We start from the raw sequence: 19,354 nt of genomic DNA, 5'->3' as shown, positions 1-19,354 counted from the left end.
CCACACTTTTTCATCATCCGAGCGAAACCTCCGAGTGAATTCTGCGCTGCTACTGTTCCTCAGGAGCTCGCGCCGACATCTGTCTCTGTTTTATCGCGGGTTTGAAGTGTCTATCACGATGTGGTTTGCTAAATTTGCAGGGTGTTCCTCGACATACCCGCACAACTCTTTCCAGCTTCAATAGTAAATTCAGTTTTCCTATTTTTTTCTGCGGTAAACCAAACCCTCTCCAAAAATGTGTGTTTTGTCACTGCTTTGGTTTGTTTGATGACATAAAACACACAGTCCAGTGATGGGATCAGGGTCAATCTCCATTTCTTTCTCACCTATTGGAATCAAGAATGATCCAATCGAGCAGAAATGTGTCGGGGAGCCAAACAAGTGTGACATTTCACTTGGCTGGCTGCTCTGTGGAGTCAAGCGAAAACATTCTGGGAGGGGTTTATGTCTTGGATTAATTAGGCCCGAGGAACTCCCAGTTCTGAGGAGCTTAGCCAGTGCAGGGTGATGTTTTCTTCTGAGCCTTTTCCACAGGGATAGGTTTGCACTCATCTTTGATAGTTAACCCCCGGTGACCCCTCCGAAGGGCCGGTCCCACTCCCACCTCGCCGCTGCTGCTTCTCATTAGAGCTGGTCCACTGCTCGGACGGGACCTACGCAGACGGCCACCCGGACCACCGACACGCTGGATTCGCCAAAAACACATGCAGTGTTTTCGCTCTGCGACTGTGTTGATCCACGTCATGTTATTCCAGTAATTAAGACAGTGTGTTAATTCATGGGTGTTTCAACTGGTCTGGAGAAGCCGTTGACAATGAATGAATGACCCTCTTTATTCTGCTCATATTCCTTCATAGACCCTAGACGTCTTTTTAGTCTAGTTCTTGAGAGAGCAAGGGAGTGGCTCCAGCGCAGGGGTTAGTGACCGTGAGCCTGGCGGAGCATCCAGACGTCTGACGTAATGTCAAGACCGACATGAATCCTGGCTTATGACATCCTCATAGTGACGTCTCCTGATAAGGACCACAGGCTGTGAGGGAACCTCTCAGTGTCATACTGGTCTCTGGTCTACAACAAATCCACAGCTCACACCGACTGGCCTTCGATAAAGCACTTTTTCACATGTGTAATAGCAACACATTAGCTAGTCATGAATCATTATAAAGAACTGATTCAGTGTGTTGTTTAGTCTGGCTCTGTTTTACATGAACCATGGTTTCTGATCATAAACAGTAAAATAGCTGCTCATGTTTGTTAATGGTTCAGAATAGTGTTAACAAAAGTTTTTCAAGTTTAGTTTGATCGTAATATAAATTTGACAATAAAACATGTTATTCATTAAACAGAATTTACAGTTATTTAAATACATAAAATATGGATATGAAATACAGCCATTTATTGTGTTAGTTCACTTTGTGTTATTAATTTTTCTTTATTAACTAGAGCTAAGATATTTTTTTAATCTGTAAAAATAAATAAATATATTTACATATATATATTTTAACAACAGCAACAGCAATTTGTTATCATTCATTTCATTTATTTGTTTGTTTAATTATTCTTATTCTTATTCTTATTCTTATTCTTATTCTTATTCTTATTCTTATTCTTATTCTTATTCTTATTCTTATTCTTATTCTTATTCTTATTCTTATTCTTATTCTTATTCTTATTCTTATTCTTATAACCACCTTAAATTCAAAGTTACCATGTGGCATGACACACAACGGGACGTCATTTTATACACACAACTTTATCTGTCGGCTCAAAAACAAATTTAAAATGCCTCACAAACTAGCTCATGCCAAAAACTATATTGCGGTCTCGGATGCAAAATCAATAATAATCCAAACTGGTATCTCATTCTGACCCCTGGCTCATTCTCCAGATGATGTAATGCATCATAACTATATTTTCAGCTTGTTCCCTGTTTAACATTGCGAAGCCTCGCATGAATGAGTTTGACGCCCTTGCGATGGGAGGTCAGGTCAGGTCAGGTCTCTGAACCAAACTGTATCGACTCACTCAAACAATGTCTTCTGACATTTGACATAAAAGAAGTGATGACATGGAGAAAGTCTGCAGGTTACGACAAACTCCATGTACTTTCATCATCACCCCCCTTCTATATTGCTTCAGAATGAAATAAGAAACTTCACATTCATGTTTAGTGAAAGGATGTAGAGGAGAACGGGCACCGACGTCTGGCATTCCATGGTTACTGATGAATCAAGAGACCTCCTTTCACATGTATCTAATAAATAACCAGCTTTATTTGTAAACTTTCACTTCACTCATTTCAAAACTTCATTCCTAGATTTCACCACACATCTTCAACAGACTCTAGTAGAGTCAACTCTAGCTCGCTGTTTACATCAGCATGCAGGCAAACAGTAGCAGCTATTCTTCCTTTCAAGGCACAGACCAACCAAAGTTCACTTTCACTTCACAAGACGACACATTACGTCAGTCAAGGAGCGTAGTTCCTCTCACAGATCAAGATTTAAAGGTTAGTAATATCAATCATTGATGGTAATCACAGTCATCATTCACCTGCAGAAGTAGAATGTGGGCGTAATTACCCAATGAAACATTGACAAGGGTGTAGTGCAACAAAAAAGCAGTGTGTATTTCTGTCCTGCCAATAAAAACAATACAGTCATTCTTTCAATGACTAATTGCGGCTTGAAGTTCGTGGGTAGGTTTCATGCCTGGATCTCAGACGTATCACTGACTTTATCTTGTTCTACTTTTGGCTTCATTTTTAAATTATTTTTTTTTAAATTATTCCAACTTCAACTTGTAAAAAATATGTCATTTTATCTTATGTTATTGTTGTTATTACTATTAACATTAGTAGTAGTAGTAGTAGTAGTAGTATTGAAGCCACTTAGATAACTTGTAGTACAAGTGTATTATGTACGCACCATCACCAAGTAGTGCTGTCATACTAAAAAGGTATTAAAATAATGCAACGCCCTTTCACCACACACATTTATGATGTGGCTTGGAAAAACTACTTTCAGCTGTCATGTCAGGATTCCATCTCTTTATGTAGATGTTGTGGTGACTGTCCAATTCCCAGGTGTTCCTGAGGTAGAGTAAACACGCCACCTCCAGTGGTGAGGCCTGAAATAAAGCAAACAAGGCAGAAGTGTACTTCAAAAGGATCTCCCAAACCTAGAGTCAATTATTGCGATTGTAATATGGTGTAATTACACTTAAGATAATTTGACTGAGTATCCACTTTTTTTTTTTTTTTAATGAAGAAGTTGCATTGCTTGAATATAATAGTTTTCCCACAGAGCGCAGCAACTCATGTTAAGAGTGATAAATGTATACAGAGCGATGAAAAAACACGAGCCGATTCCCGGTCAAAGGAGGCGGCAGCGTGAAAATCGCAGCTGAGTCATTACTCTGTATCACTTCTATCTGCAGCGGACGATGAGACGTGGATTCGTCTGACCTCGCCGAGGCAGCACAAAGGCCTGGATTGAATGCGGGGCACCCAGGGGCCAAGCTGGCGGCAGGCCCAGCTGAGCAGCACCAGCCAACCACCACCTGCATACTGCTGCTGGCCCAGTCTCCCTGGATATGACCCCCACACGCCGACGACACCTCCCCGCTCTTGACAAACCTCATCTGCATCCCAGTCATATCCTGCTCCCGCTCCCAATATCTGCGCCGTCCATCTCAGCCGTCCATCACGCCGGCCAAACTCTCTGTGACGGCAACACTATGGGCTCAGCTGTGATCGCTCCTTTCAGTCTGTCGCCGTGCTGTTGCCAAGTGGATTTTACAGATCAAGCAGTGACAATGATCTGGGTGATCTGGATTCTCTCTCTCCTCCCCCACGTGCGTGTGTTTCAAATATCCGAGGGTCAAACTGTCATCTAGATATAGATTACAATGTGCTGCCGGTGAGTAATTGTTTTCTATTTATACAATAAATCATCAGCTGCAGGTGGGAGATCAAATCACGTCGCTCCAAAATTAACAGTTTAAAGTCAAGAACCGTGTGGAAAATACTACTATTATATACAGGAAATGGGATGACAGTCAAGTTCTGAGTCGTCTCTTCACATTTTGAGAGTCGGTCTGAAACGACTCTCTCAAAATGAACTTTATTTGAGGTGTTAACAATGCATATATGGATATACGAAATCAATATAATAACCTAAAGGTGAGAGTGGGCGTCATCAAAAGCGATTTTTGCTTTCAACTTGAATGTTCAAAGAGCAGACTGTCTTTGTCTTTTGGCTCAATACTGCCCCCTGGAAGCCAGGTCTTGTACTGCAGCCAGAGCGCTCTTCAGCATGGCGCTCCACTCACGCGAAGCAAAACAGACGCACTTGAGTGATGATGACGGCTTTTTGTAATGGGACAACACAAAACAAATACATCATGAAGGGCTTCCGTATTGTTTATAAAATGTGTAATACAGTGTATAGTCGCTGTTCCAAGATTCAAATCAAAGGCTGATGTCGAGACAGACATTCTAGCTGTGAGATGTCAACATTTTTCAGTAAAGTTAATGTGTACAGTATGTGTTTTACATTTATCTAATTTTGATTTATTCATTGTAAATATTAAGATACATATTCACTTTATACAAATCACACACCTCTTCGAGATAGATAAATAGATAGACAGACAGACAGACAGACAGATAGATAGATAGATAGATAGATAGATAGATAGATAGATAGATAGATAGATAGATAGATAGATAGATAGATAGATAGATAGATAGATAGATAGATAGCTGGATGGATGGACGGCCGGACGGACAGACGGACACATAGATAGATAGATAAATAGATAGATAGATAGATAGAGATGATGATAGATAGAGAGAGAGAGCTGGATAGATAGATAGATAGCTGGATGGACGGACGGACGGACGGACGGACGGACAGACAGACAGACAGACAGACAGACAGACAGACAGACAGACAGATAGATAGATAGATAGATAGATAGATAGATAGATAGATAGATAGATAGATAGATAGATAGATAGATGGATGATGGATGGATAGACAAATAGAGAGAGAGGGATAGATAGATAGATAGATAGATAGATAGATAGATAGATAGATAGATAGATAGATGGATGATAGATAGATAGATAGATAGATAGATAGATAGATAGATAGATAGATAGATAGATAGATAGATAGATAGATAGATAGATAGATAGATAGATAGATAGATAGATAGATAGATAGATAGATAGATGGACGGACAGACGGATGGATGGACAGATAGATAGAGAGAGAGATGGATAGATAGATAGATAGCTGGATGAACGGACGGACGGACAGACGGACGGACGGACAGACAGACAGACAGACAGACAGACAGACAGACAGACAGACAGACAGATAGATAGATAGATAGTCAGATGTGGCACTTAAACAGAAATTTTCAAAAAGCCCCAGCTGAATTTTTGTTTTTGTCTGGGAATCTGTACGTCAATTGATTTAACTCAGATTATTAAAATTATGAAAAAAGCATTTTGTGTCACCAAGAATAAGAATCCAGATTAAACTGGAAGGAAAAAAATACATTTCGGTTTCATTTCTGTCAATATATTTCAGTTATTTTACAAGAACTGAACTTACTCCGTAACTTATTTGTTCAGTGGCATATAAGAATGTGTAACAAAAGTGAATATTAAGTCTCTTAACATGAGATTTGATCTCGATTTTGAACTTGCTAATACACCCTGCACAGCTTCCCTTGACAAGACAAAACGGTGAAAATTTCTCTGCTCCGCTGTGATCATGCCTTGCACTTCATTTCCTGTGCAGCTCATAAGTCACATGACCCTTGCCCTTGAGCGAAGACAATATCAAAACACAGAGCTGGGAAACAACCGAGCCAGACGGAGGACACTGGGATGCCGGTGGAAGACAATAAGAGACGCGAGATGGTCCGAATTCTCCTCCCAGCTGTAGACCCCAGCAGATTCAGATCCTGAATTCCTGAGCTGTCTGGAGCGGACCCCAGGGCTGCCGGAATGGCCAGGAACATTGTGGGAGTCAGTCCTGTTTCTGTAAGCCCGGGCGGGGGTCCGAGAGAGTCGGCATTTTTGACCCCCTTGTGTTTGTCCTGTCTCCGCCGCAGCGTCTGAGTCACTTGGAGACGAGGGCAGGTCTTTAAAGCCGCCTGGCAGATTCATGCCTGAGCTAACACACCCACTCGCTGTATCGCGACACCTCGTATGACACCCGCGTCCACGCTCCGGATGAACTAGTGGGAGAGTTCACGACAGGTTACAGGGTTACAACGTTCTACTACTGGTCTAACCTTGATCATGCGAGTAATTACCAGGGCCGGGCTGAGAACACGCCTGAGGACATTGACGTAGTAAAGCAGGAAAGTGTGTATGTGAAAGTGTATAAAAGTGCTTACAGTGTGGGTGTGCACACATACCTGCTGTCAGAACCTCTGAACCTAAAAGGTGGTGACATGTCAGACTTCATGTTTCAGGACACTGACTTTGTTAGTCAGGACTATTTTTAAAGTGAACTTTCTCTGGGCTCCTGATCACATGATCCAGATAGTGTTCAGTTTACTTAACTATAGAGAGAAGAAAGTCGGCCTTTGTTAGCAGCCCCCTTCTGTGTCTGGAAAATGAAAAGCGGGACATTTTACCACATGAAACTCAATTGCGTGGTTTAAATATGGCCGCCGCATGCTATTTATTTTTTTCATTTTACATCCTCAGACTTGACGTGTCATATTCTCACCTAAAGCTTGCTCAGTCCAGTCAACTTCATCAGCTGTTTGCTCAGATATGCAGTTATGTTGGTGCAATATCTTCAATCACTTTCCATTTTCCAATAAAATGCATTTAATTATATATATTTTTGTTCATTTCTGCTTGATAATCCATTGCCTTTTCCCTCTCTAAGATCTTTTCTAGGCTTGAATCGCAATGACAACCCATGCTTCAGTGCTTTTCGATTCTTAATGCCTCACTTCGTTTGGATAAAATGATATCCATCAAACTCTGATTCACTTTCGAAGAAGAGCTGCCTCAGGTCACATGCTTGCCTGAAGTTTTGGCGGCACCTCAAAGTCTCACTCAAATATGCACTTGTGAATGTGAATGTGCGTGTGTTAAGTATAAAAACTAAAAACTAATGTCTTCTAAAGCCATTAACCTCAGACACACAGATAAAATACAAGTGACTTTTCCATGAAAATGTTCAAATATTTCCCCAATATTCAGTGCTCAGTGGACGTGTGTTGAAAATGTAAAGGTCACATGTTAAAATGTCTGTAAGTGAGACTAGGAAAACCCAGAAACAAAATCCAAATTCAGAAGCCTCGGTTGCCCGGAGCTGGATTTAACCTCTTCCTTGGAGTTTGAGTCGCTATAAACGCAACACTTATGTCTGAAAATTGTTGAGCAATCCCTTTTTTTGGTTTGAATTTCTCAACTTACTATTGTGTGTGAGTGATTCGAAACAGTTTTGCCGAGGAGTTGAGTCAGAGTTGCTGAAGAAAGACCATCAAGTTGCTGCTAATCCGTTTCAGGCTGCCTGGAAGCTTGACATGTCATATCGTGTGTTCATCAACAGGCCGCCGCTCTCCTCCGGGCACGGGCCTCGGCTCTCTCCGCGGGGCCGGTCGGGCCTCCGAGGGGGGCGGTTCTGGAGGCGATCCATTATCAGTGATGGGTCAGGGTCACACAATAGGGACACTTTGTCAGATCTGTTGGGGATGCACTGCGGTAGGCAGCGAGGCTGCTTTGATCTTGGCGCGTTTGCTCACCAGAGTGTGCCGTGTCTGAAAACTGAGCTGCTCTCTGACATTTCCCTCCCATAACCATGTGAGGATGTGTATCTCTGACTGCTGGAGAAAAGCAACACGACAGAAAGATGAATATTGTTGGGAACGGCTGTTGAATTCAGAGGGATCTTGTGCTGTCACTGCTGATAATATCATTGTCCTCGCTGTTGTACTGCAGATAAATGGGCTGTTAGTCGTGTCAGTGTGTGCGTGTCTGTGTGCTCCAAGCCCAGTGTTTGTAGTTTTTGTGTTCTTCAGGGCCCCCGGTGGGTGTGCTCACTTTAAAGGGCCCAGTGAACTGTGAGGACTAGAGACATGAGACTGTGCCGCCCAACTGGCCCCGGGACACGGGTTCACCCGGAGAATGTGAGCTGAGCAGGGGAACTGGGCCGAGACGGGCTCCCACTCTGGGCCATCCACTCCACAAGACAGCAAATTCAAGTGACGGAGGGAAACTCTACCTTGCTGTGGTCAGCCAGCGGAATATGGTTGGGACAGGAATGTGCTATCTGCAGCGCCTCTAACTGTGTGTGTGTGTGTGTGAGGATCAGTATCTGACAAGAGTGAATTAAATCAACACAAAGCATCGGCAAAAATAAAACACACATGTCATCCCCAATAATGTAAGCACATGCACTTCCACCCTGTGACATAATTCTGTGAAGAACTCACACAGCTGAGACTACAAATCCCATAATGCACAGCAACAGTTGAAGGATTGGTCAATTTTGTGTTCTTGATAAATCAGTTTCAGAATCTCCTGTTTTCTTTTTGACACCTCTCAATCAAAAGGACCTCAAGCATGATGTATCTTCACGACACTAGTTTCGCATATTGTGTAGTAAATTATCCATTGCTTGACGAAAACACTTTGTGTGTCTCCAACCCTCATGTAAATTGAATAAACAAAATTAAGATTATATGGCAATTCAGTGGCGATCTGCTTAATACGCTATACCAAGTTTCACACTAACAAAAAAGTGATAAAATTCTGAGGTCGCTGGCTGAGACACCGAACTGAGTTTTGAAAAATAATGCAATAAATACAAAAACAAAAAAGTAAAAAATGTCTGACATATTTATTCAGGATGACTGGTCAAACTGAAAAATATTTTTTTTTTTTTTTACAAAGATCCTAAAAGTTTTTAAAAGAAGAAGAAGAAAGTGCAGGTAGGGTGGAACGAGTGAAAAAATGGAGGCATTACAGGACAGTACTGAGTACCATTAGGAGGTGGTAGCTATGACACAATGGCAAGAAGCAGAGTTTGAAGTGGCACAGGTGAAGATGCTGAAGTTGTCACCTGGCTTAAAAATGCATGAGGATCACTTCCAAACCAGTTTTGAAAACGGGCTCCAGCATGGAGACTGACTTTTGAAACAAACTGTGCAATATTCTGGACTTGAATCATGGACTCCTCACATATTTTATCTACATTAAAGTGCACAAAATACGCTGTTTTCCCCACATGTCCGAAGTTCCGACACCACAGCTGGTCTCAGCTGCTGCTTCTCTTCTCCCGTCCTCCAGGAGATCGGCTCTGTTGGCGGAGCTGCGGATACATGGGCAAAAACAGAGCATTTTTTAGCACTTTTTGGTCAATAAAGCGCCTGCAATATCATCGTTTTGATGTGACGAGTTTCAAAAAAATCCATATATTAGCTGTCAGACGTTACGACACCACAGCTGGTCTCAACTGCTGCTATAAGCCGCACGGTTCATTGCGCGAGAAAAAAGTAGCAGCTTATAGTCTGGAAATGATGGTGTATCAGAAGGAAGGCTCATGTGGAAGTTAGGTAGGTCAGACGCTGAGGAGTAGAGACAGGGAACATGTTAGGTAAAGAATGTTGGAGATGGACGTAGATCAAGGTGGAGGAGGCTATCGCTTGGTGAGAAACGCTGAACAAAGAAGACAGCGAGAGGAAGACAGTCACTCTTAAATAAGTCATGATTACCTGTGTTTGCGTTTGGTTTCTAGGCTAAAACATAAACATCCTGTCTGCTCGCCTCATCCAGTTGTTCTCAACGTACTGTACGAGGGATTTATTTTTAACAGCGGAGGCCCTATAGCTTGTCCCCCTCCAGGAGAGAAAAACACAGGGTGCAAAAGTGAAGTGGAGTCCAGATGAGTGTTGATATCAGATTATGGTGTTTGCTGTTTTAACATCAGCCTCTGTTCTCTTCTCCCATGTTGTTTCTCCTTCTCTTCCAGGCAGACAGACAGACAGAGCCGGCGGCGTCCAAATCTCCAGCTGTGTTCTTAGGAGAAAAATACCTCTGTTGTTTTGTTGCCTTTTGTCAGCGCATTTCCTCCTTAATTCAACTCAATTTGACATTATCCACTGGACGATTCCCATCACATGGCTGTGTTTTCTTAATCTGGACGGGGGTTCCTTTAAATTAACCTCTGGTTTGCGTGTCGGTTCATTCTCAAGTCAGAGGTTAGGAAAACAGTGTCAGGGAGAGTTTACAGTGACGTGAAAGGATGATGGCGAGTTGAGACGGCCAGGTTTTTATTAAAGATTAAATCACTTGCTCGAGCCAATGAAATCCACACAAGAAGTGAAATAACATGTACGTTAATCTCTCCTACAGTGAATGTGCATGTGTTGTTTGGTGAAATATTTCAGTCGATTCTAGAGCATAGATGAAAAAAGACTGAATCTTTTGGGAGACGGCAATTGCATCTCACTGAAAGGTCATAGATTATGCAATATTTTTCTGATATTTCAGTTATTATTTTGGGATCCCAAGCATGCATGTGAAAGATAAAATAAACCCTGTCAGATTTCTGAACGTGACCTTCTGATTGTTCATCAGATGTCACAAACTACAGTGACCTGCTCTTAGTTTGGCCCTCCTCTTGAAAATCCTCCACACAGCCCTTTTTCCGTCCAAAGACACAGCCAGTTGGTCATGCCCCTTCCCCACATGCTGACCGACGTCAGCAGGAGACATGTTGAAGGACATAAAGGAGCTGTGATGTGAGCTATGTGAGGATGCTAGCTACAAAAGGTTGATCTTTTCTGAGAAAACTCACTCTGTTAGATGAAAAGGGCATCCCAGTCCTGTACTGTACCTGTGTCCCATCAGAGTTTTAGTCCATGGTTATTATTGTTTTTTATTACATTGACTGTAGATAGGTCTATGGCTTTTGCTGAAAAGCATTTTGGACCTTTGGAGACACCATGCTTTGAGCAAGAGGATGTGTGAGGTATGTCCGTTAAAGGCCCCTTTATGCTCAACATTATGTCCGGATCCGGTGATGGAGCTTTCTGTCGGGGCTCTGTGTTCATTTCATCCATCCAAGTTCATAGTTGCGGACCATACGGAGCAGTACCAGCGGAAACGGTGGTGGCCATGTTAACCGATATCTAGCTCTAATGACACACATAGAAGAGACAACAATGGCGGAAATTCTCCGTCCTCCAGTCGAGATATATTTATCGACCTCACCGACCAATGCTGCCTTTGTTTTGTCTTCTGTGCAAGCGATACATTACTACTTCCATACTTCTTCCACAGTCACCGTTTTTGGATTTGTAGCTTCTTCTTGCCATAAACTTTTGACTCTGGACTGCTCCCCCTGGTGGATATATTAGTGAACAGCAACACCACGCAAAGACACACGGAAGTATGTGACCACTGACGGTAACAATGTTTGAAACGGACGGGTTCAATTTCGTACATAAGGGAGCATAAATGGAGATGACTGAGATCCTGCTAAGACTTAACATTATGACAAGTCCATATAAGTCGATGGTCGCCATCCAAGCCAAACCAATTGAGCAGGGGGTGGACAATTAAAGGGGCTATTTAAATATTTAAGCAACAAGAGTCGTCCCTTGGGTGCAGTAACGGGGGGGAGGGGGTTGGGGTGGCCTTAGCTCTCCAAGGAGCCGTTGAAAGCTGGACAGGCAGGCACGGTGGATAGTTGGGAGGCATCACAGCTAAGGTTACAGTGTGAATTAAAGCTGACACTATGAAGCACTCTTCACAATGACCCGCAGAAAGCTGCAGACAAAAGAGCCCATTTGAGAGCAGGACAAAGAGGAGGTTAGTGGAGATACCTGAGCCCGGCTTGGCTTCGTCAGTCTGTCTGTGGACAAATGCCTGGTGCCTCAGGACCACCGCAGCTCGACCCTGTGGGAGACGACATATTAAAAAAGGCACATTCCACTCTCAGCCATAACACCAAAACAAACACATCTGACACGCACACATGTTAATAATAATACAGAAGTGTTGCATGCTAACAGAAACAACTGGTGTTTACTCTTAATATCATGGCCGTCTTTGTTTCATAAGAATTACAAACAGAGCAGCATATTCATCTGCTCTGGTAGACATTGTCATATGAAAAGCATATTTAACCCCTCAGACCATCTGAAATATCTTTTTCTCCCCTCACTCATCGGGAGACGTGGACCGATGAAATTTACATTACCGCAAATGCCTCTCGGAACACTCTCATGCGAGAGCCCTCTTTCCCCGACCCGGGCAGCCCACGTGCGCTCAAGCATTCCGCGAGAGCTTTTGGTATCTTGCTTCATCTGCTGTCACCATGGTCCTCATTGGGCTCTCTCCTCTGTTCTAATCCTCCACTTCAACTGAAAGTCAGGATGACAGCTTTGGCTCTTGTCGGGGCCAAGTCATTCACTTTCAACAGCATCCACCTGCTGTTTAACTGGACGGCTCGGATGGTCAGGGTGCTTTGATGCTTTTGGACCTTTACTTTGAGTACACGGAGTAAACTCTACAGTCAGGGTGAGAATAAAGGAAGAAAGCTGCTCACCCAGGACACCGCTGCATTCAAGCCATGTCGAGCTTGTTCTCTTGTCTTGTAAATTTCATAGAAGTCTTAATAACTGAAGTTATTTCGCAAACAGGCAGAGAGGTAGATGACGGCCGGCAACTACCTTGGCGGAGATGGGACTGTCAGCAACACCGTATATCTCTTGCTATTGTCAAAGTAAGCTGCATACTGCGCTGAATTCTGAATGAAGCCCCACTGCAGGGCTGATGTGCCACAGTCCCCGTCTTAAGAAAGCACATGCAGCTTAGACGTTTACACTGTTGTCGGGACAAGAAATCACAGGCGACTTGACAATATTCATCTCCATCTATTTCTATGTCCAAAAGAATTAAAAATTCCTTCACTTCACTCCCTCCAGAAAATGTTAAATTATATTTTCGCAAAAAACCTTTTTTAGCATAAGCAAACACTTCTTGAAGCCCTTCTAAGACCAAAGTTTGTTATGTTGTAATGGATGACGTGGCAAAGAAAACATTGCAACTTGAAGTCAAATCCATATATTTGACTCTCCATCACTAAAGTGGGTGAAAATCCCTTTTAAGTTCCCCAAGATGGCAACAAAGATGGACTCAATTCTAATGTCAGCCTCGGCTTCATATGGAGCCAACATGGCCGACCGGCGTGAGAGAGGGAGAAGAACTGAAATCTCAATGCCTCAAATGAGACGACTGCATAGCAGTGACTAAGATTTGACTCATAATCTCAATGTTAACTGCGACAAGCCGGCAACGACACGTTTGCATGTCATGAAAATGAACAAATTTTTTATTTCATTTCAGCAGATTTATTTGTATTTCGATGTTATTTCTCATCTGTAAATCAAGATAATTCCTTTTGTTTTTTGTGCTTATTTTCCCTCCGTCAGAATCTGTTCACGCCGAGCCTTCATTTGACTTATTTGAGAAGTGAACTGGGTAAACAGCCATTGTTTTGTTTCCACTTGAAGATAATAACTTCAATGGTCTTCAGTGGGCACTGACCCGCAGCACACATTCAATGCTAAGTTATTGAAAACTCTTATTGTGCGGTGAATACAAACATCAAAGGAGAGTGCCATTATCCCTCCACGACTGTCTAAATTATTGATATCCGAGTACTTTCCACCCCTAAACAATTAATCATTCGCTTGAAGCGAGGCTGACACTGTCTCGTTGAGGTAATTACTTTCTGCAGACGAATCCCGGGGAGGGAATGTCCAGACTTCAGCCACACTTTTCTGGAATAGACACAGCTCACTCCGACACAAAAGTTCTTCTGAGACAATGTATGGTCCTCACAAGGATGGTGTTTTGTCAAGAACTGGGCCCCACAAATAAGGATAGACCAGGTACACACAAACAGACATTCTTGTATTTCAATCCTTGTGGGGACATTGTGAGGTTTCTCATGGACAAAACCCTTTCCCCAGCCTCTCAGCCGAAACCTAAACATCCAAAACACCAACCATAACCAGGACTCTGAACCAAACGTAAACCTAACAATAATTATTTTGAAGTCTTCATACTGAAATTCTTAAACTTGTGGGGTGAAGCCAAATGACCCCACAATGTCGTAGAGTCCTCACAAGGACAGTGTTTTGTCAAGAATTAGTCCCCACAAAGTAGCTAAACAAGCCCACACGCACACACACATCCTATTTACAGACTCAGTCCACGAAAATGAGTCGTACGACTGGACTGTGGGTGTGAAATGAACTCCAAACCATGGCAAGTGTGGGGAGAGAGAGAAGGAGAGGAGCCTCTGCAGGAAACCAGCAGCTTATGTGTCTGGGGTCTCCACTGATGAACATGGATCACCGTGAAGATTCCAGCCTAATTGAATTACCGTCGTCCTCCTGGATCCCAAATATTGTTTTGAACCGTGTGCTGAAGTGAGGGCCGTGTTTGAGTGTAGCTTTCAGGCTCAGATAGAGACGTCACGATAATAACGGCGCAGATATTATGAATGAACATAATTAACATCAATACAATGTATCATGACTATCTGAGTTATGTTGTGTTTCGAAACAGCTAAATGACTGGGAGTGGGTTAAAGCAATGTAACACTAACATTTCAAGCCAGGAAAGGGTGAGACTGATTACTGATTTTATTTTGATATATTCTTCAGTTGTATTGCGGATTCAAGGTCGATAGTACTTTTCTCTGTACACAACAGAGGACAAATCTGCCTCCTCGTGAACAGTAGCAAGATTTTTTGCAGCACGTTTTTTAGCTGTACGTTTATTTTTTTAAATACATTTTTGTCTTTTTCTCATGCTGAAATAGCTCAGTGGGGAGAGCGTTAGACTGAAGATCTAAAGGTCCCTGGTTCAATCCCGGATTTCGACATTGCAGGTCTATATCTATTATGTTACGAAGTGGCGAGACTTTTTTACGAATTTGTTTTGGAACTGTACGTAATGTTTTTTGTTAATTTTGTGTTCAACACTTGCTGAAGTAGCTCAGTGGGGAGAGCGTTAGACTGAAGATCTAAAGGTCCCTGGTTCAATCCCGGATTTCGACATTGCAGGTCTATATCTATTATGTTACGAAGTGGCGAGACTTTTTTACGAATTTGTTTTGGAACTGTACGTAATGTTTTTTGTTAATTTTGTGTTCAACACTTGCTGAAGTAGCTCAGTGGGGAGAGCGTTAGACTGAAGATCTAAAGCTCCCTGGTTCAATCCCGGGTTTCGGCATTGTAGGTTGATATCAATTATGTGGCGAGTCTTCTTTGTGATGCTTTTTTGGAACTGTACGTAATGTTTTTTGTTAATTTTGTGTTCAACACTTGCTGAAGTAGCTCAGTGGGGAGAGCGTTAGACTGAAGATCTAAAGCTCCCTGGTTCAATCCCGGATTTCGACATTGCAGGTCTATATCTATTATGTTACGAAGTGGCGAGACTTTTTTACGAATTTGTTTAGGAACTGTACGTAATTTTTTTTGTTAATTTTGTGTTTAACACTGGCTGAAATAGCTCAGTGGGGAGAGCGTGAGACAGAAGATCTAAAGGTCCCTGGTTCATTCCCGGGTTTCGGCATTGTAGGTTGATATCAATTATGTTACGAAGTGGCGAGACTTTTTTACGAATTTTTTTTTTTTGGAACTGTACGTAATTTTTTTTGTTAATTTTGTGTTTAACACTTGCTGAAGTAGCTCAGTGGGGAGACCGTTAGACTGAAGATCTAAAGGTCCCTGGTTCAATCCCGGTTTTCGGCATTGTAGGTTGATATCAACTATGTGGCGAGTCTTCTTTGCGATGCTTTTTTGGAACTGTACGTAATGTTTTTTATTAATTTTGTGTTTAACACTTGCTGAAGTAGCTCAGTGGGGAGAGCGTTAGACTGAAGATCTAAAGGTCCCTGGTTCAATCCCGGGTTTCGGCATTGCAGAACGATATCAATAATTTTACGAAGTGGCGAGACTTTTTTACGAATTTGTTTTGGAACTGTACGTAATGTTTTTTGTTAATTTTGTGTTTAACACTTGCTGAAGTAGCTCAGTGGGGAGAGCGTTAGACTGAAGATCTAAAGGTCCCTGGTTCAATCCCGGGTTTCGGCATTGCAGGTCTATATCTATTATGTTACGAAGTGGCGAAACTTTTTTACGAATTTGTTTTGGAACTGTACGTAATGTTTTTTGTTAATTTTGTGTTTAACACTTGCTGAAGTAGCTCAGTGGGGAGAGCGTTAGACTGAAGATCTAAAGGTCCCTGGTTCAATCCCGGGTTTCGGCATTGCAGATCGATATCGATTATGTTACGAAAGTGGCGAGACTTTTTTGCAATATGTTTATTGGAACTGTACGTAATTTTTTTTGTGAATTTTGTGTTTAACACTTGCTGAAGTAGCTCAGTGGGGAGAGCGTTAGACTGAAGATCTAAAGGTCCCTGGTTCAATCCCGGGTTTCGCCATTGCAGGTCTATATCTATTATGTTACGAAGTGGCGAGACTTTGTTACGAATTTGTTTTGGAACTGTACCTAATTTTTTTTGTTAATTTTGTGTTTAACACTGGCTGAAATAGCTCAGTGGGGAGAGCGTGAGACAGAAGATCTAAAGGTCCCTGGTTCAATCCCGGGTTTCGGCATTGCAGAACGATATCAGCGATGTTACGAAGTGGCGAGACTTTTTTACGAATTTGTTTTGGAACTGAACGTAATTTTTTTTGTTAATTTTGTGTTTAACACTGGCTGAAATAGCTCAGTGGGGAGAGCGTTAGACTGAAGATCTAAAGGTCCCTGGTTCAATCCCGGGTTTCGGCATTGTAGGTTGATATCAATTATGTTACGAAAGTGGCGAGACTTTTTTGCAATATGTTTATTGGAACTGTACGTAATTATTTTTGTGAATTTTGTGTTTAACACTTGCTGAAATAGCTCAGTGGGGAGAGCGTGAGACAGAAGATCTAAAGGTCCCTGGTTCAATCCCGGGTTTCGGCATTGCAGAACGATATCAGCGATGTTACGAAGTGGCGTGACTTTTTTACGAATTTGTTTTGGAACTGTACGTAATGTTTTTTGTTAATTTTGTGTTTAACGCTTGCTGAAGTAGCTCAGTGGGGAGAGCGTTAGACTGAAGATCTAAAGGTCCCTGGTTCAATCCCGGGTTTCGGCATTGCAGGTCTATATCTATTATGTGGCGAGACTTTGTTACAAATTTGTTTTGGAACTGTACGTAATTTTTTTTTTTTAATTTTGTGTTCAACACTTGCTGAAGTAGCTCAGTGGGGAGAGCGTTAGACTGAAGATCTAAAGGTCCCTGGTTCAATCCCGGGTTTTGGCATTGCAGGTTGATATCAATTATGTGGCGAGTCTTCATTGCGATGCTTTTTTGGAACTGTATGTAATGTTTTTTATTAATTTTGTGTTCAACACTTGCTGAAGTAGCTCAGTGGGGAGAGCGTCAGACTGAAGATCTAAAGGTCCCTGGTTCAATCCCGGGTTTCAGCATTGCAGGTCTATATCAATTATGTTGCGAAGTGGCGAGACTTTTTTACGAATGTTTTTTTTTTGGAACTGTACGTAATTTTTTTTGTTAATTTTGTGTTTAACACTTGCTGAAGTAGTTCAGTGGGGAGAGCGTGAGACAGAAGATCTAAAGGTCCCTGGTTCAGTCCCGGGTTTCGGCATTGCAGAACGATATCAGCTATGTTACGAAGTGGCGAGACTTTTTTACGAATTTTTTTTTTTTGGAACTGTACGTAATGTTTTTTGTTAATTTTGTGTTTAACGCTTGCTGAAGTAGCTCAGTGGGGAGAGCGTTAGACTGAAGATCTAAAGATCCCTGGTTTCGGCATTGCAGATCGATATCGATGATGTTACGAAAGTGGCGAAACTTTTTTGCAATGTTTATAGGAACTGTAGGTAATGTTTTTTATTAATTTTGTGTTCAACACTTGCTGAAGTAGCTCAGTTGGGAGAGCGTTAGACTGAAGATCTAAAGATCCCGGGTTTCGGCATTGCAGAACGATATCAATTATGTGGCGAGACGTTTTTGCAATATGTTTATTGGAACTGTACGTAATTTTTTTTGTGAATTTTGTGTTCAACACTTGCTGAAATAGCTCAGTGGGGAGAGCGTTAGACTGAAGATCTGAAGGTCCCTGGTTCAATCCCGGGTTTCGGCATTGCAGATCGATATCAATTATGTTACGAAAGTGGCGAGACTTTTTTGCAATAAGTTTATTGGAACTGTACGTAATTTTCTTTGTTAATTTTGTGTTTAACACTTGCTGAAATAGCTCAGTGGGGAGAGCGTGAGACAGAAGATCTAAAGGTCCCTGGTTCAATCCCGGGTTTCGGCATTGCAGAACGATATCAGCGATGTTACGAAGTGGCGTGACTTTTTTACGAATTTGTTTTGGAACTGTACGTAATGTTTTTTGTTAATTTTGTGTTTAACGCTTGCTGAAGTAGCTCAGTGGGGAGAGCGTTAGACTGAAGATCTAAAGGTCCCTGGTTCAATCCCGGGTTTCGGCATTGCAGGTTGATATCAATTATGTGGCGAGTCTTCTTTGCGATGCTTTTTTGGAACTGTATGTAATGTTTTTTATTAATTTTGTGTTCAACACTTGCTGAAGTAGCTCAGTGGGGAGAGCGTTAGACTGAAGATCTAAAGGTCCCTGGTTCAATCCCGGGTTTCGGCATTGCAGGTTGATATCAATTATGTGGCGAGTCTTCTTTGCGATGCTTTTTTGGAACTGTATGTAATGTTTTTTATTAATTTTGTGTTCAACACTTGCTGAAGTAGCTCAGTGGGGAGAGCGTTAGACTGAAGATCTAAAGGTCCCTGGTTCAATCCCGGGTTTCGGCATTGCAGATCGATATCAATTATGTTACGAAGTGGCGAGACTTTTTTACGAATTTGTTTTGGAACTGTACGTAATGTTTTTTGTTAATTTTGTTTTTAACACTTGCTGAAGTAGCTCAGTGGGGAGAGCGTTAGACTGAAGATCTAAAGGTCTCTGGTTCAATCCCGGGTTTCGGCATTGCAGATCGATATCGCTTATGTTACGAAAGTGGTGAGACTTTTTTGCAATATGTTTATTGGAACTGTATGTAATTTTTTTGTGAATTTTGTGTTCAACACTTGCTGAAGTAGCTCAGTGGGGAGAGCGTTAGACTGAAGATCTAAAGGTCCCTGGTTCAATCCCGGGTTTCGGCATTGCAGGTCTATATCTATTATGTTACCAAGTGGCAAGACTTTTTTACGAATTTGTTTTGGAACTGTACGTAATGTTTTTTGTTAACTTTG

General features: G+C 42.0%; 14 non-coding genes across 14 annotated transcripts; all 14 read left to right on the top strand.

The window, feature by feature from the left end:
- The first annotated feature begins 15,225 nt into the window (after positions 1–15,225).
- Positions 15,226–15,298, top strand: trnaf-gaa (transfer RNA phenylalanine (anticodon GAA)). Its single transcript has one exon. It is a non-coding gene; the product is annotated as a tRNA-Phe (tRNA).
- Positions 15,299–15,913: 615 nt separating this feature from the next.
- On the top strand, positions 15,914–15,986 carry trnaf-gaa (transfer RNA phenylalanine (anticodon GAA)). The gene has a single exon. It is a non-coding gene; the product is annotated as a tRNA-Phe (tRNA).
- Positions 15,987–16,088: 102 nt separating this feature from the next.
- Positions 16,089–16,161, top strand: trnaf-gaa (transfer RNA phenylalanine (anticodon GAA)). The gene has a single exon. It is a non-coding gene; the product is annotated as a tRNA-Phe (tRNA).
- A 102-nt stretch (positions 16,162–16,263) lies between these two features.
- trnaf-gaa (transfer RNA phenylalanine (anticodon GAA)) lies at positions 16,264–16,336 on the top strand. Its single transcript has one exon. It is a non-coding gene; the product is annotated as a tRNA-Phe (tRNA).
- Positions 16,337–16,790: 454 nt separating this feature from the next.
- Positions 16,791–16,863, top strand: trnaf-gaa (transfer RNA phenylalanine (anticodon GAA)). The gene has a single exon. It is a non-coding gene; the product is annotated as a tRNA-Phe (tRNA).
- Positions 16,864–17,142: 279 nt separating this feature from the next.
- Positions 17,143–17,215, top strand: trnaf-gaa (transfer RNA phenylalanine (anticodon GAA)). Its single transcript has one exon. It is a non-coding gene; the product is annotated as a tRNA-Phe (tRNA).
- A 95-nt stretch (positions 17,216–17,310) lies between these two features.
- trnaf-gaa (transfer RNA phenylalanine (anticodon GAA)) lies at positions 17,311–17,383 on the top strand. Its single transcript has one exon. It is a non-coding gene; the product is annotated as a tRNA-Phe (tRNA).
- A 94-nt stretch (positions 17,384–17,477) lies between these two features.
- trnaf-gaa (transfer RNA phenylalanine (anticodon GAA)) lies at positions 17,478–17,550 on the top strand. The gene has a single exon. It is a non-coding gene; the product is annotated as a tRNA-Phe (tRNA).
- Positions 17,551–18,154: 604 nt separating this feature from the next.
- trnaf-gaa (transfer RNA phenylalanine (anticodon GAA)) lies at positions 18,155–18,227 on the top strand. The gene has a single exon. It is a non-coding gene; the product is annotated as a tRNA-Phe (tRNA).
- A 279-nt stretch (positions 18,228–18,506) lies between these two features.
- Positions 18,507–18,579, top strand: trnaf-gaa (transfer RNA phenylalanine (anticodon GAA)). Its single transcript has one exon. It is a non-coding gene; the product is annotated as a tRNA-Phe (tRNA).
- Positions 18,580–18,673: 94 nt separating this feature from the next.
- Positions 18,674–18,746, top strand: trnaf-gaa (transfer RNA phenylalanine (anticodon GAA)). The gene has a single exon. It is a non-coding gene; the product is annotated as a tRNA-Phe (tRNA).
- A 94-nt stretch (positions 18,747–18,840) lies between these two features.
- Positions 18,841–18,913, top strand: trnaf-gaa (transfer RNA phenylalanine (anticodon GAA)). The gene has a single exon. It is a non-coding gene; the product is annotated as a tRNA-Phe (tRNA).
- Positions 18,914–19,015: 102 nt separating this feature from the next.
- trnaf-gaa (transfer RNA phenylalanine (anticodon GAA)) lies at positions 19,016–19,088 on the top strand. The gene has a single exon. It is a non-coding gene; the product is annotated as a tRNA-Phe (tRNA).
- A 103-nt stretch (positions 19,089–19,191) lies between these two features.
- On the top strand, positions 19,192–19,264 carry trnaf-gaa (transfer RNA phenylalanine (anticodon GAA)). The gene has a single exon. It is a non-coding gene; the product is annotated as a tRNA-Phe (tRNA).
- Positions 19,265–19,354: the final 90 nt, after the last annotated feature.

This window comes from Synchiropus splendidus, chromosome 7 (assembly GCF_027744825.2).
Source record: "Synchiropus splendidus isolate RoL2022-P1 chromosome 7, RoL_Sspl_1.0, whole genome shotgun sequence".
Taxonomy (NCBI): domain Eukaryota; kingdom Metazoa; phylum Chordata; class Actinopteri; order Syngnathiformes; family Callionymidae; genus Synchiropus; species Synchiropus splendidus.
The sequence above is the reverse complement of the archived record's forward strand: the minus strand, read 5'-3'. Positions and strand labels throughout refer to the sequence as shown.